The following is a 25,239-nucleotide window of genomic DNA, read 5'->3' as shown; positions in this document are numbered from 1 at the left end:
AAATCCTTGCATTTCCACACTACATTTAATGAATATTTAGTAAGAAATGACAAAAACATACTATAAAACAACATATGTAATATCTAAAATATTTTTTGGTTGTGTGAGTATATGTGTTTTTTAAAAAGTTAATAAAACAAAATGTTAATAGTGATTATCTCTGAGCAGTGAATTGCAGGTTAGTTTTAGTTTATTCTTTCTGATACTACACATCAGAACTTTCGATAGTACACATGTATTTAGAGTACAGTATATTAATTTATAGAAACAAGAAACCTCAAGACAATAGAAGCAGGGATGCTACTGGCAAGGAAGCTGTTTCTGCTTAGTTTTATGCTGAAATCACTCAGTATTTGCTTTACCTGTGGTCCCTTTTCAGGTGTGTTGGCGCATGAGGTTGAATATCTGACTTTTGGTGTCCTGTATTTCCAGGGGTCGGGTTCTCCTTTGCCAGTCTAATCTTTGGTTCATTTCCTCAGATCTTAATCCTGCAAATGCTTGAGGTCCGAGTGTTTCATGCCCTCCTGTCTTAATCTCATGAAACTCACTTATGTTTTGATATTTGATTATATTTACTGATAACAACAGACTAGGTACTGAAGGAACTGTCTTCAGTGTGGAAGTTTCCTTTTCTCAGTGATAGGTAATTGTGAACTTCATATCCTTTTTTGCTTAGTTCACAACTCCTAGTGATAGCAGATACATTTTAAATTGAATGTTTAAACTTAATGTCATTATGCTTAAGAATATAAATTTGCTGAGAATTAGAAAAAGCAAATTATTTTGGTATAATTTGTGCTCTAGCTTGGGAAATTGAAAGGTTGGTATTGATTATTTAAGGAATGTATTCTAAAGGCACAAATTAAGAATACTGTAGGAATTATGAGAAAATAGGTACACAGAAATGTGTCACCAAATGCCAGGGAAGAAAATGCCTTTCCTGTGTAGAAATTAATTATATGTTAACTAAAATAGTTGTACGCCTGATAGGCATCCGAAAGTCAGAATGGGGAAAAGACGAGAGAGCTCAGCCTTCCTTTCCTCAGGGTTGGAAAGAGGCCTGCGTGGGTCAGACTAAAAGGAAAGGTTTGGAATCCTGGACAAGGCTGATAAACCACGGACCAGACTCTCATCCCAGGTGGAATCCCAGGAATAATAGAGACCGGGCATTTTCCTCTGCTCTCAACCCCAAGCTTATCTTTGGGAGCTGGGAGACTGGTTTCGGGGAGGGTAGAGAAGGAAAAGGTCTAGAGTGATTTCTTCTGACTTCTCCCATCTTAAAGATTTAAAAGATTTACTTGCAGTTTCATCATACATGCAGTAATTATACTTAGTACAGGCAGAAGATCCCTAATTTGAAAATCCGGTGTGCTCCAAAATCCAAAACTTTTTGATCATCACCATGACGCCACAAGTGGAAAATTCCACACCTCACCTCATGTGACAGGTTGCAAAGTTAAAACACAGGCATACAACCCTAGTTAGTGTCCTCAAGGGAAAAATAAAATTACGCTGAGGCTATGTGTTTAAGGTGTATTTGAAACACATGAATTTTGTATTTAGACTTGGGTCCCATCTCCAAGGTATCTCACATATTCCAAAATCTAAAAGAAATCCCAAATCTGAAACACTTCTGGACCCGTATTTCAGACGAGGGATACTCAACTCATTTTCAGCACTTAGCACATGCTGAAGACTGGGCTGAACACGTTTTATGGCTTAGTAGCTGCTTGCCCTCAGCTGTCTGCTGCTTGCGAGTGCCTCATATTGGACAGAAGTCTGTCTTATGCCATCCTGATTGAAGGTAAACTTTGACACAGTGCAGGAGTGAATGCATTACGTCAGTCATCAAGTAGAGACTGCTGCAGTTAGGGTGTCTTCTGTTTGATATGTTGATGAGAGGCCACATGGGCACCTGATATAGAGAGTAGGTGCTACCAGCAAGGGACCCAGAGGACACAGAAGGGAAAGTGGCTTAGGGGTGCTGAAGACACGAGTTGCCAATGGAGCAATTTTGCCCAGAGTTAACTCTTCAGTGATACCTTTGTACACGTTCTGTGCAATAGGAGACTTTGCCCTGCAACAGAATTGCACTTTTGTTTGTTTGTTTGTTTATCTCTACAGTTTAGCTGGGGCTTTTCTGGTGAAGCATATCATGTGTGATCACTTTTGACATTATAAAACTTCTGTTTGTTTTGGTCACTATGGTTTGTATAATAAAGGAGCTCTGCTTTACCACTCTACCTGTTACTGCATTTTCAGGACTTTTATTTATTTATTTGTCCATCTTTGTCCTGTAACCTGTAAAATATAGGAATGGGGGGAAGATCTGTGAATAAATAAATAAATTTGGGAAATGCTGGGTTGCATATTGAAGGGCCTTTAAAATGTTAATGTGCATTGCTTCTCTTATAGGGAGATATCTCTTATAGAGTATACACATATATATGTAGGTGCATCCTTAATTTAATAATAGCCTTTGAAGGAAGGAAACACCCCAACATACTAAAGAACATATTTTGTAGAACATATGCTGATTTTAAAATCATAGAATATGGAAAATTTTGTGCCTTAGAAGAGATTTGGTGTGTAGTAAATCAATGTTTTTTTCTGTCTTTGGTGGAGCACTGATTAGCATCTGGTAGCACAATGCGGGAAGTGCCATAGAGGCCAGGATTCTGGTAAATATGGATATAGGTTTAGTTGTTGACAAGTAATTTTTGTTTCACTTTAGCCCTTTTCTAAATCCTAAATCCTATTACAGGAAGTATCTAAAAATTTTGCTAAAAGCTTATATGGAACAGCATTAATCCATAATTACTATTTAGAAATAAAAAAATCAGAGTTTGTGCCATTCACATTTGAGAAATGGTGTCATATATTGACTTTTTCTAAACTTAGAATATAGTGGTTTGTAACATTAACTACAAAGAGATTTCAAATTCCTTTTTTTCTTTTAAAAGTCTAAAACTTCCTGAGTTTTAAAAGCATCTCAGTACTTCTTTACTTCTCTTTAAGGTTCTCTTAATTCTTTCCTAATTTATTAGAGTGGACCTCCTGCATTTCTAGTTCAGTGGTTTCCAGAGTGTCAACACTGCTCTCTTGATGCCTCAGGTCAGGTTAGTTTGGGAAATGTAAACAGGTCTGTTCTCTAGAGCATTTTGTCCCCTCTAAAGAGGGGGTGTAACACATACCCATTTTCCAGACTGGGACCAGGTTACCATTCTTTGTTGTTAGCTGGTCTCTTGGCGCTAGGGTTCTGTGGAGAGCACTTGCTGTTCTAGTTATATCTTACGTACCTGCTTTTCTTACTTTCTTGAGCGTTCAGAAGAGTATGACTTGATCCTCTGTTCCAGTTTGTTTTGCTTTGGGGTTTTCGGTTTTATTTGGGCTGATCAGTCTTCAGCAGCTTCCAGCTGTGGTCCTGTCGGGCCTGCTGACCACCTTCAGGGCTGTTCCACTTGGCTGACCTGCCCTTACTTCCAATTCAGCAGACCCCAGCTGATCTCTTTCTGCTATAGCCCACTTCTTTATTTCTTCTGAGACACAGGCTTAAAACTTTGGTTTTCTCTCTTGTCCTTATTTAGTGATCTACCACATCTTACTAGTTTTTCCTTCAGAATGCTCTTACTCATTCCTCCCCTTTTGGCCCTGCTGTTACCAGCTTCAGGTTGCACTTCTGTGGTGGCGCCTGGCGGGATTTGTCCCAGCTCCCTGACCACAGTCCCTCCAGGGCAGGCATTTGAGTCACCGTGATTTGGTGGAGTGGGCTCTGCTCTCTGTCTTTATTAACCTTTTAACGTAAACATCCTATCTCATCTCCATAAGCTTGACAAAACTTCAAGCTAGCTTGAAGGTCTAGCTATGTGTGTAATACCAACTTACCTTTAACCTGGCTCTGCTGCACTTCTCACGTGAACGTAGCTGAGTGTTGGTTCTGACTGTTTGTCTCTATCCCAGCTCATCAAACTGGGAATATGATTTCTAATAATAAAACGTAACAAAATTTCAATAAAGCAACCAGTTTGTTTAAGTTCTGTTAACTTTGAGATTTTTACCATAATAAATTATAAATGTTGAAATTTAATATTGATAAGGTTGATTTATGGAAAACTATGATTAAAGAATTCACAGATTATAACCAACAAACCATATATTACACTAAAGTTTCATTTTGAAAGTATGGATGGATATTGAGTAAGAGAAATGTCCACATTGTTTTTTATGGTAAATATATAGGTGAGTGTGTGTATGTATAACTAGTTAAGTTATTCTCCTAATAGTTGTAGGAAAAGTGATTTCAAAACCATTCTGATAGCTCTCTTGTAACAGTGAATAAAATTATAGTTTCACATTAAAAAGATGATTTTCCCCCCAAAATGCAGAGGATGACTTGTTTGTTTTATTGATAATTCAGTGCAAACTAAAGTGAGTTTAAGCACATACTCTGTGTTGTGTATATGTGATCTGAAGATAATTAGTCCTAAAATGTGCTTCTCTTTATTCCATTGCATTTATATTCTTTAGAAGTTGATTTATTTGCAGAGCTTTGTGGAAATTTTATTTTAGAAAATTGAATCACATTTGTGAAGTCTAAGTCCTTATATATGAGTTCTTGATGATACAAAACTATGGGGAAAATCTGGATTTTGTGATTTTAGTGTTCTTTACATTTTTAAAAATGTTAAATGTATTTTCAGTGGGGAACATGGATTACTGGTTTCAAGATAAGCTACTTGAAGCATCAGTCTGAAAGCCTTGCTTGAGAAAATACAAAAGTTAATGAAGTAAATTGTGTGAAATCAAGAATAGTGATACTTTTTTTGATACTTCCCACACTACACTTGAGCTCAACAGTGAAGACTGTGGTACTGCTCCAGTCACTCACAACTAGTGTGGTGACAGAAAGTAGTAGCAATCTTAACATGTAGGACGTTCTTTATGCTTATTTAATATGTGGATTTTAACTATTATAGAGATGGCACATGGTATTACAGAGATGCTTTTGTGTCTCTTCCATCCTTAAACAGTAACCTAAAAAAACTTACCATTCTCAGTGTGACAAAAACAAGTTGTATAGACCATGCAGGAAATTCACTAGAAAATTTTGCAACTGAAAAGAAAGGCATATCTTGACTAGGGGCATTTCAATAAAAAACACAAGCATGGTGTGGCTTCACAGCTCACATCTGTAATCCTAGCACATCTGTAATCCTAGCACTTTGGGAGGCTGAGGTGGGAGGATTGCTTGAGGTCAGGAGTTCAAGACCAGATGAGCAAAAGCGAGACCCTGTCTCTACAAAAAAATTATCAGGTGGGGTGGCGTGTGTGCCTGTAGTCCCAGCTACTTAGGAGGCTGAGGCAGGAGGATTGCTTGAGGCCAGGAGTTTGAGGTTGTGGTGAGCTATGATGATGCCACAGCACTCTAGCCTGGATGACAGAGTGCGACCCTGTCTCAAAAAACAAATAACAAAAAAAAAAACCCCACACAAATAAAAAACAAAAATACAAGTACAAAAAACACTAGAGGCTTACATCACCTCTGTTTCAGAATCATCTAAGATGAAGCTGATGTTACAGGTTTTACCAAGTTTTCTCCTTTGTTACAGATATGACCAGATTGAGTCAGAGTAGAAGTGACATTAAAAAAAAAAAAGTACCGCCCCCAAAAGAATACCCCCTCTTATTGAAGATTATCATTAATCAAATGACAGATTTTTATGAGCTCAGAAGACATACTCAAATAATTGAGGGGCCGTTTTTCCTAATTACTCATCCTTGACTTTAAATATACACTTTCGTGCATATATCTGTCGCCTCACACCGTTTCCCCAGTATTTATAATGTCTGAAGATACTACATTTCTAAGTACTTGATGTTGTAGCTAAGAAGGAAATTTTCAACAAAATACTTTTTAGCAAATGCGGCATGAAATGTGCATAGAATGAGGGGTGCAAATCTGACAGGTGGAACCCCTGGTGCTGTAGGTGACAGCCAGCTGGCTGTGAACTGTGCGTGTGTCAGGGACCGTTGCCCGTGAGCCAGGAACATCTCACCTAAAGAGGGTGCCGCTTGACTTTGCTCACTTCCTCCAGGAGGGTGAATAAAGTGGTAAATTGCCTTCAAAACAAACAAAAAACATAAAAGCTCCAAATCAAATAGAGTGGTAGGGCTGTTTATCCTTTTGAAGCAATTTTTCATGAAATAGGAAGTGTGTTTGAAAGTTTTGCTCAGCTAGGGAAAGTTGCTGATCAGAATTTTTGAACTCAGGGTTAAATTATTTAGATAGTGGAAAGAAAAGTAATGAAAAGGGGTTTTCCTTTTGAAAACCCGATAACGTGATGAATAGCTTCATGTTCACTTGGTGGTGTGCTGGCTTTCAAAGGCTGCTCGCTGAGCAGTTTCTCAAGGCCCAGCACTCAGCCAGCCACAGGGCAAACTGTTCGCCACACAGGAGGGAAATCTGGAAATTAGTTGAATAGGACCGTGGAAACTATGAATTGAAATAGTTCATTTAAATGAGAGTTACAGCATTTGTGGTGGAACAGGAACTCCCTTTACTAAAACATTCAGTCCTGGAGGACAAGTACGCATCTCACTGGGGGGGGGGGGACTTGCCACCCGCACATGCCCCTGATGTGCCTTTGTGAGTCCTCCGCCAGGAGGTGCACGTCAGGGTCTCCACCCTCAGTGGCCCGAAGACATGTCGCTGGCATCTCAAAGGGAGGGCACAGTGGCTTGCTGTTTGTATCTGCGTATTTGTGTTAGTCTGGATTCCGGAAATACTGTGTGGTGCAGAGAGGGAAGCTTCTTGGATGCTGAGGGGCAGCGAAAGCTCTTGTAGTGGCTTTTCCAGAATTCATGAACTTTGACATCACTGCAGCTCGTCCTTTCACTGGTGAGAGAGGTAGGAAACACTTTTCAAGCTGGTATTTTAAAGCATTCTGTTAAATGTTTCATGGTATAATGAAAGATTCAAGTGAATTTTAAGGTAGAATGCTATTTCAGAGAAAACTTGAACTTTGTCAGCTGTTTAGGCTGGATCCCTGCGTGTTGGAATGCAAAGACCCTCTGCCCCACTTCTGCTTGATAGTTACATTTTGGTGGAAATTTTGGAGAAGTTCCACCTCTGGTGTCATTAGTTATCAAAAGTATTGTGGAATTTTCCAAGCAATGTTAATTTGCTTTATTTTGACTTCAATAAGTATGCCTGGTTTAACATTTAAGTACTACGTTAGGAATTTCAAGGATATTGGAAACCTTTACGGTAACATTAACAAGAATAGTAGCAAATGCCTACTATGTGTCAGGGATCCTTCTAAGCATTTTACCTCCATAACTCATTTATTCCTCACAACCACCCTGTGCAACAGGTACTAACTGCGGTATTACTATCATCCCCAGTGCAGATAATGAAATACAGGCACAGAAGTTAAGGAATCTGCCTTAGTTGTGAAGCCAGAATTTTGAAGTTCCACAAACATCCATGTGCATTTACATATTAGCTATTTGAAATAGTCTTGTCACTGTGTGAGTTGACCAGTGCCTCCTGAATTGTTTCTGTAGTGAAATCCTTCCTGTGGGATAACCCAGCCCCCACACAGACATAACTGGGAAAAGAAGATGTGCTGAGTAATACTTATTCTTGTGTCCCGTGAGCTCTTTTTTTCTATTTCACTTTTTAAAAAAAGTTCCAGTTACCATTTACTATTCTGGGTGGGGAACATGCAGCTCTAAGGCCACATATGGCATTCTAGGTCCTTAAGTGCCGCCTTTTGACTGAATCCAAATTTTACAGAACAAATCCTTTATTAAAAGGGGTGCAGCAGAGAAAGATGAAGCTTTTCTTGCCTCCTTTGGTGCTTAAAAAAGAAGAATCTTGAAATCAGAAGGCCTCAGGTTCCCCACCCTGCATTTTTCCTTATCTTAAAGTGAATGAAAATGCTTGGAAATAAAATACATGCAAGTACCCGTCTAGACCATTGAATAAGTGTGGTTCAGTCAAGGTCATCAAATAAAGCATTGTGCTGAAACTGAGAACTGAAATTCATTTCTCAGCAGTTAAAGCAAGTTTACTTGGACAAACCAGTCTGTGTATAGCACCTATTAAATATAATGTGATTATGGCTTTCTGCAAGTTTTCAAGTTTTCCAAAGCAGTTTATGCAAGGGATGCTTGGGGCACCCTATTTGGAAGTCACATAGTAATTAAAGTAGGAAGAATATAGATGTTTACGAATTAAGATTCATTTATGAATTGAGTAAAAGGCTTTCAGTGCTTGTGTATGGATTTGTAGGATTTAAAAGGACTTCTATTCAGGTACCAAGTCTAAGAGAACAAAAATTGTTTACTATTTCTTCAGATGTTCATAGGAGAAAGTTCCATACTTAATGTCTTAGATTTCTCATAATTATAAAATTGCATGTGTGTGTTTGGGGGAATTAATCAAATTAGCTTGTATATATTATATGATTAGGACAAAGATTGATCACATGAAGGCTGCTATATCTATTTAGTAAAAATTTGAGGGTCTGCTAATTTCAAAGCTCTGCTAGTTTTTAGAAAGAGGGAAAAGACATGGGGATAACTGAGCTGTGATGCTTGAAATATATTTGCTTTTATCCAGTCGCAGAATGATGGGTCTTGGCCTTGTTTCTTAAATCTTTAAAACCATCAGTTTTATGGTTTTTATGGTTTGTTTGAATAATTGTATTTCTCTTAAATTTTATATGTAATGTAAATGTTGTTACCCCTTCCCCCATTTTCCTCAGTCTGTTACTAGGCCAATAGAAAATAAAATGGCATTATTTAATAATTCACCTTTTTCCAGCCTATTCCTTCCTTTGTAGTGATTCCATTTGCTGATGAGATGAGGATTTTTGGTGTGTGTGTTTCGTTTTTGAGGTTTTCTTTGAAGTATCATCATAGATTCAGATGTGTTCCCAAACTATTTGGAGTAGTTAATTCACCAATATTTCTGGAGCACCTGTTGTGGGAGGGCACTGTGTTCAGTGCTGGGGATTTGACTGTGAATGAGTGAGTGCCCGCCCTCCAGGTGCAGGACAGGGCCAGGGGTCAGAAGGATCACACCCATCAAATCTCAGGGCAGAGAGCCAGATTCTTTGTTTACAAAGAATAGCCTTTATTGATACATTTTCTATTTTTATAGTAACAGTTATAAATGTAAAACCCACTTACTAAAATATTCATTATTCAAACAGCAATAATTAGCAAAGGAGTCTAATTTTGTATTCAGGAAAATAAGTAAATATAGTATTTGATATTAGATAGTAGCTTCTTGTTTACTCATGTCTTCTACTTTATAAAATACAAGTGTATTTCATGAGTGAGATACAAGAGTCAAAACTGAGCCTCTTTTTAAAGAAGGCTTTGCAAATATTACATGACTAATAGTTGATATATCAATACTAAAAATGACCTTGTATTTAATGGGTTTTAATAATTTTCTGAGTAAAGTCATGTGAATTAGATGGGTCTTTAGGGATCCGCCTACTGTGCTATTTTTTTAGAAAGAAGAAAGGTATCATTTAGGAAATTCCTACTATGTACAGGCAGGAAACTAGGTATTTTTGTTAATACATATGGTGTGTCATTTAAAATTTATAGCAATTCTGAGAAGTTGATATTTTAGTGTTTAATTCCCGCCTTAGTTTTATTAAGGTATAATTGACAAATAAAACTTGTATATATTTATAGTATACAACATGTTTTGATATATATATATATACTGCACATTGCAAAGTTGTGTAAATCAACTTTATTGTTATATGTCACCTCACATACTTATTTTTTGTGGTAAGAACTTTTATGATGTACTCTTAGCAATTTGTTTTTTTTGTTTTGGTTTTTAAGCAACTTTCTAATAATCAGTACATTATTATCAACTATAGTCACTATGCTGTACAGTAGATCTCGGAGCTTATTCATCCTGTCTAACTGAAACGTTATACCCTTTGACCAACATCTCCCTAGCCCCACTGCCTCCCTTGGTGTTAATTTTTAAGGAGAGTTTAAATATGAGTGAACAGAATTAGATTTGGCGTTACAGAAGGAATCACATGTCACCTTCCGAGTGAATCTGAATAGCAGTGTTCACTGGTTTGGGATTCTCTGTATTTGTCTCTTCTCTGTAGGATTGGCGTTTTTTCTCAGTGCCATCTGGTGGTGATCTGAGTTAGGGGTCATCTTGATGAAGTTGTGGGAAGGACTCATTTTAGAGGGCAGTGGGAAGCACGAACACATGGAGGCAGAATATGGTCAGTTTTATACCAGACTTTGAATTTACGCTTGCATATGTTCTACTGTGAGACGTGCACAAATGTTTTATGGTGAAACTGCTGTTGTAAATAATTATCATCGGTTGTACACTATTTTTGAATAAGATATATGGTTTTAGAAGTTTTGGAAGATAATGATAGTTGTCTGTTCATTTGTAAGTTTATAATAGTTATGTTTGTATACCGGCTGTAGCATTTAAAGGGAACATTCCTGTCTCACAGCTACTGTCATTGTATAATGGTGAATGGGGGTAATAAGTCATCACCATTCTCTGAGCTGGTCTTGAAAGATCCTTGTGTGACAACAGATATCAGTTAGCAACACAGAGTTACCATCCTCTTCTCACCATTGTTTTGAGTGGGACATTTCCATTTCCACTTGGCTGCAGCATGGTTTTGTCGCATTCTATTTTGTTGGAGCCTCATTCTTGAAAGCCACATCTCCTGGCACATATTAGGTCATTAAATATGAAATGTCCGATTTTGAATCAAAACTTTATTATATCTCAAACAAGAAACAGTACAATTAATCAAAGTATGTGCCTAACTATTGACACTGTTTTGCCATCCTAATGGTAGCTTGTTTATGTCAGCAACAAAGAAGCCTGGAGAGTGAGTGGCGATGAAATTGTGAAAGGTGTTTCCCACAGCTTGCTGGGAATTGAATATTTTTCCTTGCAAGAAGTTGTCCAAAGCCTGTAAGAAGTGGTAGTCAGTTGGTGCAAGCTCTGGGGAATACAGTGGATGACAGTTTCCAAGTCCAGCTTCTATAGTTTGAGCAGCATTGTTTGTGCGACCTGTGGTTGAGCTTTGTCTTGCAAGAGGATTGACCTGTCTGTGTTGACCAGTCTTGGCTGCTTAACTGCAAGCATCCTCATCACTTCATCCAGCTGGTTTCAGTAGACATCTGCTGTAATCAGTTGACCAGGTATCATGAAGCTGTAGTGGATAGTACCAGTGCTGGACCACCAAACAGACACCATTAGCTTTTTTTGATGAATATTTGGTTTTGAACTATGTTTCGGCACTTCATCTTTATCCAGCCATTGTGCCATACACTTGTAGTTGTCAAAAGAGCCCATTTTTCATCACACGTAACTATGCAATATAGAAATGGTTCGCCTTTATGTTGTGCCAGCAAAGAAAGGCCGGCTTTGAGACAATTTCTCTTCTGATGCTCATTTAATTCATGTAGAACCCATCTATCCAGTTTCTTTACCTTGCTGATTTGTTTCAAATGGTCCAATATTGTTGAAATAGTAATGCCAGACTTTGTTGCTAATTCACATGTAGGTTGAGATGGATCCGCTTCCACTATAGCTTTCAGCTCATTGTTAACCCACCTTGGTCTTGGTCGCCCATGTGGCTCATTTTCAAGATTAAAATCACCAGAACAGAACTTCTCAAACCATCGACGTACTGTATGTTCATTGGCTACATCCTTCCCAAACACTTTCTTGATATTTTGAGCTGTCTGCTCTGTATTGGTTCCATGACAGAACTCATATTTGAAAATAACATAAATTTTTAACTTATCCATGGTTTCACAAAAATTTCTCTAAAGAAAATTTGAAAGATAATCACAAGCCAAACCATGACTCTCAAACTTAGTACTTAAGGAAATTGGACATTTCATACTTAATAACCTAATATTACAGTCAGTAGCTTTTTCATAATAGACTTTTTCCTTGATTGCTCTTTGGCACTGTCAGACTAGAAGTTTCATGAACTGTACTGCTTTGGCTTCTGTTTTCTGGCCTTCTGGTTCTCCTACTTAAACATTCTCTATCTCCTGCAAGCATTCTCTCTCCTTTTTGTGGGGGATGAGAGGTAGGGGACTCTTCTTTCCCCAAGTACTTTAAATACAAGCTTCGGTTCTCATCTCCATTAGTTCCTCATGATTTGACAATTTTATCTGCGCTGATACCAACACTTTTACCTTTTTGCCAGTTTCTGAATTTATTTCTTCAGATGTGATTTCCTTTGGGCTATAATTCTGTATTTTTAAACTGCCTACTTGGATATTTTCATTTTGGTGGCTTTTAAAAAAAATCACATTAAACATATCTATAATTAAGTTCTTCATCTTCTTTCCAGTTTCTGGCTTCTTCACATAACTTACCTATTTTTCTTAATAATCCCAGCTTTCTTTTTTTTTTTTTGTTTTTGGAGACAGAGTCTCGCTTTGTTGCCTGGGCTAGAGTGAGTGCCATGGCGTCAGCCTAGCTCACAGCAACCTCAAACTCCTGGGCTCAAGCGATCCTTCTGCCTCGGCCTCCCGGGTAGCTGGGACTACAGGCATGTGCCACCATGCCCGGCTAATTTTTTCTATATATATTTTAGTTGGCCAGATAATTTCTTTCTATTTTTAGTAGAGACGAGGTCTCGCTCTTGCTGAGGCTGGTCTTGAACTCCTGACCTTGAGCGATCTGCCCGCCTCGGCCTCCCAGAGTGCTAGGATTACAGGCGTGAGCCACCGCGCCCGGCCCCCAGCTTTCTTAAGTAGAGTTGTTTCTGTAGCTGCCTTTAACCCAGGAGTTTTGCCAGCATGAGAATTTTTAAATTGAGTGTTCAACTTAATGATGTAAAGAATTTCATATAAACAGATTTATATTATTTCTGGATGATCATGATTTAACCTAGAACTGCCATGAGATTTTGTACTTAAGAGTTCATATTTTTATCTGTTGTTGCCAGATAATTACCTAAAGCAAAGGGTACAATTGTTCGAGATCCTGTAGGCCAAATATGGCTCTAAGATGTTTTTCATAGCTTTTCAGTGTAATTTTTTGCTTTTTTTAATCATGAAAAGTGTCCAAGTGCAGCAGACATGTCCACCTCTGAGAATTACACATGCTAACATACTTACTTTCTATTTACGATCTAGTGAGTGGGTTTTATAACTACTGTAATTCCAAGGTATTGATGAGCATAAATGGCAGTAACTCTCATGGGATGATGGAAATCTCTGACTTCTTGCTGACAAAGTCAGAGAAACTGCTAAAACTACTGTGGTCTGTTGCCCACATTCATAATTGAAGGAATTGCCAAATTTCGGTCAGAGGTTAGTGAAAACAAAGATGCATTTTTCCCCCATCTGTGTTCACAGTCCCACTGAGTTCTGTGCATAGACCCCACTGAAATGTCACTTCCACCCATCTCGAACAATGTTTTTTCTCTCCCCCCAGGGTAACCATTTTTATTAATTTTCAGTTTATCTTCCCAATTTTTCTTTTTGAAAAGAAAAAATATCTATATGTGTTAGTACTTCCTACCCTCCCCCTTACACAAAAGGTATCTTTTTCCTCTAAGAAATCACTGTTTTTATCAGTATTTGGAGGTCCTTCTTATTTCGTTTTACATTTGTACAATGCTCCATTGTGGATATGCCATAATTTAGTCGTCCTGTCCCCTGTGGATGGATTTTAGGTTGATTTCCAGTCTTTTGCAGTGACTAAACTTGACTTTATGACTTATTATGGTTTTGGCTGGTTTATTTTGGGGATAGATTCCTAGAAGTGGATTGCTAGGTCAAAGGTACAGCAAATTCCTATTTGTGTCATTGAACATTACTATCAACAATAGCTAAGTTGTTTTGAATTTTTAATGTAGTGTGTGTCAAGTTCTGGAATCCAGAGATAAGTTGTTGGAGTATAGATTAGGGAGACAGCCTTTGTCATCCTGAGTTCTCTCCTCACCTGTGCCACCCATATCCAGTCAGGTCCGTTACCATGATTTCTCCTTTGTGTTGTCTTACCCGTCTGGCCTTTCATTTTCCATTGGTGTTGGTCTAAGTTGAGCCATTATCTCAGTTCTGATAGGGTCTCCATTTACTTACACTGCCTGGTGTCCTCTCATCTGCAAACCGCAGAGCGCTGTTAGACGGATGTTTCTAAAATCACGTGGTTGTGTCACTTCGCTTCTCTGAAACCTCCCATAACTCTGCTACCCACACAGAAGAAAGGCCTTGCATCCTCTTCCACAAACCCACACACCCACCTCTCAGAACTTCTTGTACAGGCCCTTTGCTGAGCCTCTTGCTATTTGTTTTTCTGGTTCATGCTCATTTTTCCTTATACAACATCCTCCCTGTTCCTCTACTATTGTTCAAATCCTATCCACCCTTTGAGAAATGGTCCAAAGCACACATTTTGTAAAGCCTTCTTGGTCATGTATGCTAGAATGACTTCTTTCCTTTCTGAACTTGTATTGCCATTTTTGTCTGTATCTCCAGTATGGTGGCAAATAATGCATGCCATATGACATCTGTTCTGGTACCTTCAGGTACTTTTACTTATACCTTCATCTGTTTATATATTGTTGCGGGAGAATATAACCCCCTCTTGGAACTGTCTTACCTTTGTAAACACTGCTTAAAACTTTCTTTCTGGTTGGGTGCACTGGTTTACACCTGTAATCCCAGCACTTTGGGAGGCCAAGGCAGGAGGATCACTTGAGGCCAGGAGTTCAAGACCAGCCTGGGCAACATAGTGAGACCCCCATCTCTACAAAAACTGAGAAAATCAGCCAGGGGTGGTGATGTGTGCCTGTAGCCCCAGGCTGTGGTGAGCTGTGGTCACACCACTGCACTCCAGCCTGGGTGAAAAAGCAAGACCTTGTCTCTTAAAAAAGCAAACAAACAAAACTTTCTTTCTGGTACAATACTCAGTAATACTGGCTTTTAGTGCTGATGCCAAGACCCCTATGTACATAGAATATGGTCATCTTGCAGAGATGCATTCCTTTCTGGGAATGAACTGAATTTGACTCACAAGATTTATAGCTAGTATGCTTTTAGTCTCTTTTTTTCTTAACAGCTTTATTGAGGTATAATTCACACACTGTAAAATGCATTCATTTAAAATGTATAATTCAGTGATTTTTAGTAAAGTTAGAGTTGTAGAGCCATCGCCGTAATCCAATTTTAGAACATTCTATCACCCCAAAGAGATCCCTTTTGCCTGTCTGCCGTCATTCCCCATTCTCACCACCACCCTCAGGCAACCAGTAATCTACTTTCTGTCTCTATAGAGTTGCCTATTCTGAACATTTTGTATAATAAATGGAATCCTAAAATATATGGTCTTTGCATCTGGCATTCACTTAGTGTAATGTTTTTGAGGTTCATCCATGCTGCATTAGTACTTCATTTTTTACTGCACATAGTATTCTGTTACATGGCTGCATCACGTTTGCTTATCCCTTCACCTGTTGATGGACATTTGGATTGTTCCACTTTTTGGCTATTATAAATAATGTGCTATAGACATTCATGTATAAGTCTTTGGATGTATATTGTTTTTTGGGTAGATACTTAGTAGTGGAATTGATGGGTCATATGGTAAATTTATGTTGACAGAACCTGGTATTTTAATGCTCCTAATGTTTAATTATAAGCTTTAAGTAAAGACACAAGCAAGGTAATGCAAACATTTATGATACATCAGGTCTTGAGAATTTGTCTTTGATTTAGTTGTTTTAGAAGCAGAACCCATTTCCCCTTTGGCATGTGTTTATTTTACTTCTGACTTTATAGCAATGGACTTAAAAATTTTGAATGGCTTTCTTTAAGTAGAGGGAAAACTTAGCTAGTATCTCTAGAAAGCCATTTTTTAGGCTGTTTATTAAAATTTTTTATGCTGCTTGTCAATTGTAGTTGTTTGAATTGGGAGTTCCCTTAGTTTTTATATAGACAGGGGATAATAAATTTAAGCCTCATAAGTAAGTGCAAATTTTGCAAGCCTTGAATTTCAGTAATGAAGTCATGTAGTCTTATCTAAAGTTGTAAATGTCCTTCTTGGTAGATATACAGATAGAACCCTAATTACTGGATGCACAAATTGTTGGTCTGTATTTATAAGACATTAGCCTCTGTCCTGGCATCTTTAAATTAAAATTTCTTCTGAATTAAAAGGTGAAAATTAAAAATGATTAAAATTCAAATATTAATGAAGATTCAAATAAAATAGAAAGTTTTAAATAGTTTTGGGAATGTAAGTGTAAATAAAGGTCAAGTTTATGAATTTGGTAGCTCTTCCTCGACCTGTTCATTTGCAGCAGTTTGGAATTATTATATATTTATATCATGAAGCTTTTACCTGTCTTTTTGCATGGTTCTTTCAGAAGCCAGGTTATAGTCTCAAATTGAAGATGACTCTAGGTAGGTAGCACACTTCTTAGGTTAGTGGAACGAGAAATTCCCACCTTCCTAAGGAAACAGGATGGATAACATCTCTGAGCCTGGGTGTCTTCCTTTGTGAGATGTAGATAGTACCCTGCAGAGAATATAGTTATTGTAAGGATTAAATCAGTTAAAGTATTAAAGTTCCTATTGGCACAGAGTCCAATATAGCAGCCTATAGTAAATATTGGTTCCCTTCCTTATATAGCTTATAAACTGACATGGAACTGTTTTACCTGATGTACGCAGTCTGCGGGTGACCATGGGTGTGGAGTAAACAAAAAGTAGAGCATAGGAGGTCACTGGGCTCATTCATCTAACAGAATGAATGCCTGTTTGTATTTTAGAAATTTACTGGGGTTGCATTAAGGAGGAAGGATTGGAGGGTTGAGACTGGTAAAAATGAGACCAGTGAAGACTCTTTAGTAGGTGAGTGGTAATAATGCCTGGACGTCAGTGGCTGCGTGGGCATAAAGAGAAGTGGGGTAAGGAGGAGACAGCATTGATAGGGCTGATCTTACATCAGCGGTAAGGCTAGGGAGGAATGAAAGTCAACTTCTCTTACCAGGCTGGGAAATGCAGAAGGGGGAGTTAGTCTGCAAGTAGGCCAGTGAGGAGGCTAAGCATGACCCTTCGTTTAAAGTGTCCCTAGAGGGAACGGGGAGGAAGAGTGAGATAACATGTGATAATGAGGAACATAATGGGATCAGGTGTATGGGCGGTTGAGGAGAAGGTAGTGCTTTCGTAACTCCTGGGATTCAGAGTAGGGCAACTGAGGCCTCTGTTGACTAAGGTGGGAAGAAAGGCAGAGGGAGAATTCCGTTTGGAACAAGAGTTTGTGGACTGTAGAAGATTCTGGGGCAAGGAGGGAGGAAGAGCCTGAGGAAGGAGCAGTTTGGAGTTTCAGGTATACAGACGGTCTTGCAGCTGCGCTGGTGCAAGTGAAGTAGAAGGTGCCTCAAGAAATCCTGTTGCTTGTCCCTGTTTTTCTAACTCCTGAAATTATTAAAATGAAACTGTAGAAGTATATTATTAAAATCCTTAATAGAGCTTTTTATAAAGTTTACAGCTCGAAGCTTTAGTTTTCTTGCTAAGCAGTTTTACCTCATCTTTGCTGTGTACCTCAAACCCAGGTTGTCTGCATCTGCCTGTTTCAGGCGTTGCATTCATTTAAAACTGAAATTTAAGAATTTTTTAATGGAATTTAAGAATTTCTCTGGTTGGGAACTTTCCAATCTCAGTTCTGAGTGGCACTGAGAAGGCTTTAAGCTGCTAAATTGTTTTCTTGTGTATGTATCAAATAGATGGTAATAAAACACAACATGTTCCACGTGAAAGTTGAGCAAGCTCACTGCTACAGTAAGCACTAGTGAACCCACTTCCCCAGCGTGAGACGGAGTGTTCCCCGTACCAGTGCTGTGGGAGCTCCCTGCGAGTGTCTTCCATTCCTGCCCCCAGTGGTATCTTGAATTGCCCACCTCCTGCACTCTTTTGCTTTGCTTTCTGTTTTTACTGTATGTGTTCTATAGGTTTGCCACGTTTTTTTGTTAGCTACTTAGTATGGAAAATAGAAACTGCAACGTACCTGTCTCTCAGCTGTTTTTTTCTTGTGATATTTTAAAGTAAATCCCAGCCATCATATTTCACCTACAAAAGTATGTATCTCTAGCAAGCATGGGTTATTTTGTTTTTGTTTTTTAAACATAAGTATTGTAAAATCATGGTGGCTGGTGCCTTAACCAGGTATGTGTTGTGGTTCATTAGGGTGTCTCCCATTCATGTGAGGGGGAGTGCTGACCTTCTGTCCTTTCAGAGAAGGTATTCTTATATATAAAAATGATACACTATATGTATTCCTCTCACCTTTTTCACTCAGGACTCTCCCTGAAATTCATCCACATTTAAGTGTGTAGCTGAAGTTGGCTCCTTTTGTGTGGTCTATTGTGCAACTGTCCTGCTTATTTGTGAGTTCTCCTGGTGGTAGACATGTGGATTGTTTCCAGGGTTTTGTTGTTTGCTCTCGTAAACAGTGCAGTGAATGCTTGTGTTTGCATATTTTCTGGTACATGTATGCAAGAGTTTCTCTAGGTCTAGCTTGTTTTACTTTACATTTCACTTATGTGCCTCACAGAAGTAAGAGCCAGAATGCTGTGCATACTTTTAACCAAATGTCACAAAATAAGTAATTACTTTATTGAGTAATACCCAGGATCATTTAAATTTTAATCAGATTTTAAATATTACTAAATTAGAAAAGCTAAATTTAGTTTTATTTTTAACAGTGAATTTTAACTGTATTTTCATTAACTCTAATATAGACTTTATTTTTAGAAGATACTACAATATTTTAAGTTGGTGCTTTGTTTTTATCTTTTTACATTTTCCAAAAGCAGTCAGCCTTACCAAAGCAGCTATAGTCTTTTCTTGATGCTCCTGTCTCTTGCATTTCTGTTACTGGAATTACCTTGCTTTAATACTCGTCAGCATTGGCTGCCGCAACAGCATTTGCTAAGTGCGTTTTGTCTTAATTTGTAGAAATAGAGGCAAATATCAGGATTGCATTAATAGGCAAAAATCCAGGTGTCTGGATTTTTGGAGTATTTGAGGTAAAATTGAGGAAAGGACGCCATTCTTTTGTTACCTTAAAGTTTATGGGTCCCCCCCTTGGAGTAGAGATTCAGTTATATTCATTAAAGTCTTAGGAATTTATATTCTTCTCTGCTGTATATTTAGAAATTATCAGGGGAGTGATACATTGGGGGAAAACACAAAGGTTCTGGTTAGAGATGTGAAGAAATGCTTGGCCCTGTGCACCACCCCCCCACCTCAGTTCTTCCCGGAGCCCTTTGGGGTCCTCATCCATGAATGGGGAGCTCCTCTGTGGCCTCTTTTCATGCTCCTTCAACCTCCTTGCTCTTGTGTAAAGACCAGGACTCCTTAAAGCCGTCTCAGGGGGTGGCTGTTGCTGCTGTCCACTCCCGGATCCTGCAGGCTGGAGGTGGGCAGCGTCCTCCTTTCCTGCATGCGCCTGCGGCCGTAGGCTCGTGGGAGGCCGTCTGCGTACTGCCTGCTGCAGTGGTCATCTACCAACCACCAGAAAGTAACTGGACATTCTGGCACTGCCCTCAGTCTTCCTGTTCACCCGACACCCATTCTCTGAGAGGACCCGACTTCTGTGGGGCAGGCCACCCAGTGCCTTGGCCTCTCGTTTGCCTGAGCTCTGTTTTGTCCCAGTCAGTCACAGGGGGCCCTACCGAGCCCTCCCATCCAGACTGTTGTGCTGCGAAGCAGCTGGTGCAGACAGCCCTTCCCAGCCACGGCTCCTGTTCTAGAGGCCAAAAGGAAATGAGGGCATGAGCCTTTTGGGGCGTCCCATCCCAGCTTTCCTACTCCTGCACAGCCAGAATTCTTAAGGACAGTCTGCATTTGCGAAGGTCACCAGTGACTTATGTGAAACTACATCCAGAGGATTAATTTCAGATACCGTGATGATGATGATGATGATGATGATGAAAACAGCATTTATCAGACACTATATTGCCTCGCTTAATGCTCACCACAAACCCGAGGATTTACCCAAGATCATACAGTTTGATGTGACCTCATTAGGCCCAGACGACCTTTTCTTCCCTTGGTTTCCAGGCTTGGGTTCTTCCTTCTCATTGTCTTGGGCTTGAACTTTGTGGTTACAAACTCTGTGGGTTCCGCATCATCTGGTCTGCTTTTAAATGTCACTCAGAACTCAGTTTGGGCCCAGCTCTTTGCTGTATTCCCCCGAGGAACCGTGGTCTCCAGCATCACGTGGTGGGTGTCAGAAGTCAGCGCTCCGGGGCTGCCCTCTCTGTTGTGCTGTGCTCCCGTGTGTCCAGCTGCCTGGGTGACGCACAAGGACCCCAGGTTCATCACGTCTGACAGGAAACTTCCCTCCCACAAATCTGTTCCTCCCTAATGTTTCCTGTCTGTAGATGGTATCATAGTCCGTGTCGTATTTATCAGATGCATACAGGTATTTATCATATATACTCAAGCAAAAAATAAATATTTATACGGCTGCAGTGTTACTTATAATTGTTAAAAAGTAAATACCTGAAAGCTTTTTGTAGGGGATTAGTTTGATGAATGTAACAGGAGATTAGATAGCTCGCAAAACAACAGGTGTATTTCATTAAATGAAGTGAAGTGTATCATTCTTAAGTGAAAAAGTTGCAGAACAGTGAGTGGCTGACCCCAGAAGAATGTGGGGTCAGGAGATGGGCAGCACAGTGGGGGCAGCGCAGGGGCATTTTTTAAAAGTCATGTTCCTTGAAATACTAGCATTTTCTTGACAATCCAGTCCGATATGTTCAGGAAAAAATATTCTATGGCCAACTAAGCTTGAGGGAGAGATGCTTTGTACTGTGTTTTTCTGATGGAAATTCATAAGACGTGTACTTATCAAGGCCTCTGAAGTCTTGTAGCAAACAAAGTAAAGTATTTAACTTCACTAAAGCTAGTAATTCCCAGATTCCCTCGATGTTCAGTTCAGTAGATGTTCCAATTAGTGGAAGAGTGTTGGAAGTGTTCTTTTTCAAAAGCCCTTTCAGTATGCCTGGATAAAACTGAATTACTAATGTCAAAGAAGATATATTTTCAGAATTCTTAGAGGTCATTTAGTTAGTTCACACTTCTACTCAATGAAAGAGTCTTATGCACCATTAATCTTGAGAAATAGGCTGTTTGATTAGTTCACAGTTCGAATTGTTAGAAAGCTTAATATTGATTCTGTTGGCTTTCATTTCCTTTTGGAATAACAATGTTTTCTGTGAGACAGGTTCTTAAATATACAACCTCCCTTCTTCAGTTAGACCTGTTTATTTTGACTATTGTGTTCCATTCCATTATCTTATCTTCCCAGGGTGAAATGAAAGTGAAGTATAATGTAGGGGAGTGTATGGGTTGTGATAACTTGTATGGGCTCTTGAGCCAGTGGCTTGTGTGTGAAGGTCCAGCTGGTTCTGTCCTTGGCTCTTTACCTTGGTTCCTTGCCTTTGGTGCCTTGGTTTCCCATCAAGAAGATGAAGTCTGTCCATCTCCTGGGGACTAGAGGGGCTTGTGAGTGTGGTTTGGGCCACCTAGAGAACACTGAGCTGTGAGGGACTTGTGTCTGCCCTAGCTGTCAGCCGCTTCACTCCCTGGCCACCCGCTTATCTGCTGGCTGCTTGGACCTGTGCCTGCAAGTTGTGCAGCAGCAAACCTGCAGGTTACACGTCCTGAGCCTCGTGGACGTTCATGACCACAGTTGGTAAATCCTGTAATGCCAGGGGCCTGTAAATCAGAGTACTTTTGAAAACTACCTCATTTCCTAAGTATATTTTTGGTTCTTTTATTTTTAGTATCTGTAGGTTTTGGGGACCTCTTAAGCTTTCTAGCTATGTGATGTGACTTATTAGGAAAGTAGTTTTACTCCTTGCCTAAAAAACCATTTGAACCACTGTCCAGCTTTTATGAAATCTGCTTAAGATTATTGATATTTTTTGATGGCCTGATTATGAGATGGAGGGCATATAGTTTGTAAAGTGGTATATTTCTGAAAATTTGACATTGACAGATAAGCTAGTCCTTTGTGGGCACCTCTATGCTATTTTATCCCTCCAGGCACTTTGACAGACAGTTCAGTTCACCAAACACTTGAGTGATGCATCAGTAGATTAAGCGTGCACACTCAACACTCACCCACATACCCTGTGCCCAAACTGGAAAACTCCATCATCCAAGCCTCTTGTATCCATTGGAGCCGTCTGGTAGATGCAGAGGGGCCCCCACTCAGCTGCCCTTCAAGGAAGGACTTGATCCGGGGTATTAGCTCCTTCGTGCCTCTGCGCAGAGCTGGCTGGCCCTGGTTGTGTCCTTCCCAGTCAGTGTAAAGGCCTGGCCTGCAGGCCCCTGTGAGACCCTCTGGCAGTACTTGTACAGTTCTCTGCCAGATTGGTGCTGGCCTCACAGGGTCTGCTCACAGTTCACTGCCTTTCTGCCTAGTCCTGCTTCCTCCTCTTCCTCTTCGCAGGTGCCCATGCTGGGTCTTAGCATCTGCTCTAGAGGGCCCTGAGTGGGCCCAGCATGTCCGCTGTTGCTGGTCAGCATGTGACCTAGCCTTTAAGACATTTGCATGAGGCCGGGCGCGGTGGCTCACGCCTATAATCCTAGCGCTCTGGGAGGCCGAGGCGGGTGGATTGCTCAAGGTCAGGAGTTCAAGACCAGCCTCAGCAAGAGCGAGACCCCGTCTCTACTAAAAATAGAAAGAAATTATCCGGCCAACTAATATATATATATATGTACATATAGAAAAAATTAGCCGGGCATGGTGGCTCATGCCTGTAGTCCCAGCTACTCGGGAGGCTGAGGCAGGAGAATCGCTTAAGCCCAGGAGTTTGAGGTTGCTGTGAGCTAGGCTGATGCCACGGCACTCACTCTAGCCCGGGCAACAGAGCGAGACTCTGTCTCAAAAAAAAAAAAAAAAAAAAAAGAAATCTGCATGATGTGCTTGCTTTTAACATTTCCTTTTAAACTTAGTGTTAGGTTCTTTTGCTGTATTAGTTATAAATGTTTTAAGTACATAGGCGTGAGTCTCTCTAGGGCATATTAAAAATATAAGGTCATCCTCTTTAAACTTGGCCAGTTAAGTAGATATGGATGTGTGAATTTTTGAGAATCTCAGATTCTCAACTATGTATGAATTTTGGGTACTCAGTAGGCACAATTGGAAAAAGGAAATGGGCAGAGAAGAAAGAACAAAGCACATAACAGGAATAGATGATTTTGCTAATTTTTCAGCATCTTCTGAATATAAGCTGAGGTCTGTTGTGGCACAAAATTGCCACATGTAGAAGTGGACACCAAAAGTGTGTAATTAAATAAACTTAACATTTTAACATGAAAAGGTTGTATTTGATCTCATAGATTATCTGTGAGTCTTGATAGAATAAGATTCATAATTGGAATCAGAAGTATAATACAAAGAAGAAAAGAGACTATGTAAAGAACATATTTGGTGTACTTATGCACAGGGGAATGGAGGTATTGTAGAGAAAAATACACATTGACTATTTTATTTGGTATATTTTAACTTGGCTATAGGATAAGTGGCATCTTGACTTTATTCTTTATATTCTGATATTTTCAGTGTTTATCTTAGTTTTTAAAAAGTCAGGCTTTTAAACAAAATTGGGCTTTCTTAAATTTTGAAATATTCAAATAGATTCAATACTGATACCATTACAACTGACTTATTAATTCTTTAAAACTGTCAGCTCTTAATTGGAGCTGTTTGGGTTTCTTAGTTCAATAAATAGGTAATTGGTAAATCTGTTTTTTTCTTATGACTTTTACAGGGTTTCACTGTTTATTAACACCTTAAAAATAACCTAAAGTTGAGACTAGGGTGTACCCGCTTGAGAACCCAGAGACCTGGCTTGTGCTCCTGCTACTTCATAGCATTATAATCCTGTCAAGTTTGATTTCTTCTTTGAATCAGTTTCTTCATCTGAAAAAGAAAGGGCCAGAACTATCTTTAAGGTTAACCTCTAATCCTCTGTGACTGTATTTGACTCTTATGAACAAATGCTTTTGGTATACAAATGCATGGCACATAAAGTTTCCAGTTTACAAGTAGATTATTTACTACAAGTTTTTATGTGTTAGCTTCTTAGAAAGTTCACTTTATTGCGTAATTGTAGTATTATAAGTATACCATGTCTGTTTTGATTCACTATTAATCATGCATAAACAGGGCCTAGGATAGTGCCTGGTATATACAGTAGTTTCCTACTGAATATTTGTTAAATAAATATAAATGGTCACTAAAGTTCTGTAATTCTCATGAGCCTGTTTAAACACTATGTTAAGATATATATACATTTGCAATGATCAGACATATATATAAAACATTACTAAATGAAATGGCAAGACATAAATTTTAGCCTAAAGTCTAGTGTTTGAAGGAAAAAGTTTAGAAAAAACAAGATAGAATTTCATTGAGATTCTAAAGGGGAATTTTGAACAAGTTCAGATGCTTGATGATACTGGTATTTTATTATTTTTAAATACTTTAAAAACTTACAGCTTTTTAATTCCTTAATTTATTCTTTCATTTGTTCTTGTAAAACATTTGTTGAGCTGTGTACGAGGCTCTGCACTAGACTCTCAAGATAAAATGGAGAGCAAACGAGATGGCCTCTGTGCCTGTGGATCTTTCACATCAGTGAAGTGAGAGAGTTACAGTAAATCACCAAGCACGGGATAATGACCTAGAATAAGTGTTAAGAAGGGAAAGTCCCATGCAATGGGTGAACCTGAACCTCTTCTGGGACTTGTAGTAAGTCTCTTCTGAAGTATGACTGGAAGGCAACTTGGTGAAGAAGGGGAGGAGCATTTCAGGCAGAAACAGCAGCAAATGCAAAGATCCCCAGGAGTGGAAAGGAGAAGTGGGTGAGGAGTCTGTGTGGGGATTAGGGGGACAGTTTTGTAGGAGGCAAATGGAGAGAGAGAGAGAGAAGGGTCTGATCATGCTGTATTAAGGATTTCCCTGATTCAGACTCGACCTCGGCTCCTCATTGCTCTCAGGATGACAACATCTTAGGATGAGAAGTTTAGACTGGACTGTCAAGAATGGATGTGGGGATGGTACACACGGCTGGGAGGTCTGGAGGTCTAGTTCAGACGACTAAAACAGTGGTTCAGGTAAGACATGATGACTACTAGAGGAGGAAGTGGCGGTGAGTGAAT

General features: G+C 39.3%; 1 protein-coding gene and 1 pseudogene across 3 annotated transcripts in view; one reads left to right on the top strand and one right to left on the bottom strand.

The window, feature by feature from the left end:
• The window catches only part of CUL1 (cullin 1), a 91,644-nt gene that overhangs the window by 5,764 nt on the left and 60,641 nt on the right, over positions 1-25,239 (top strand). The window lies entirely within an intron of this gene.
• On the bottom strand, positions 18,195-18,299 carry LOC123647893 (annotated as a pseudogene).

The sequence above is a fragment of the Lemur catta genome, chromosome 11 (assembly GCF_020740605.2).
Source record: "Lemur catta isolate mLemCat1 chromosome 11, mLemCat1.pri, whole genome shotgun sequence".
Taxonomy (NCBI): Eukaryota; Metazoa; Chordata; class Mammalia; order Primates; family Lemuridae; genus Lemur; species Lemur catta.
This window is presented reverse-complemented; position numbering and strand designations above follow the sequence as displayed.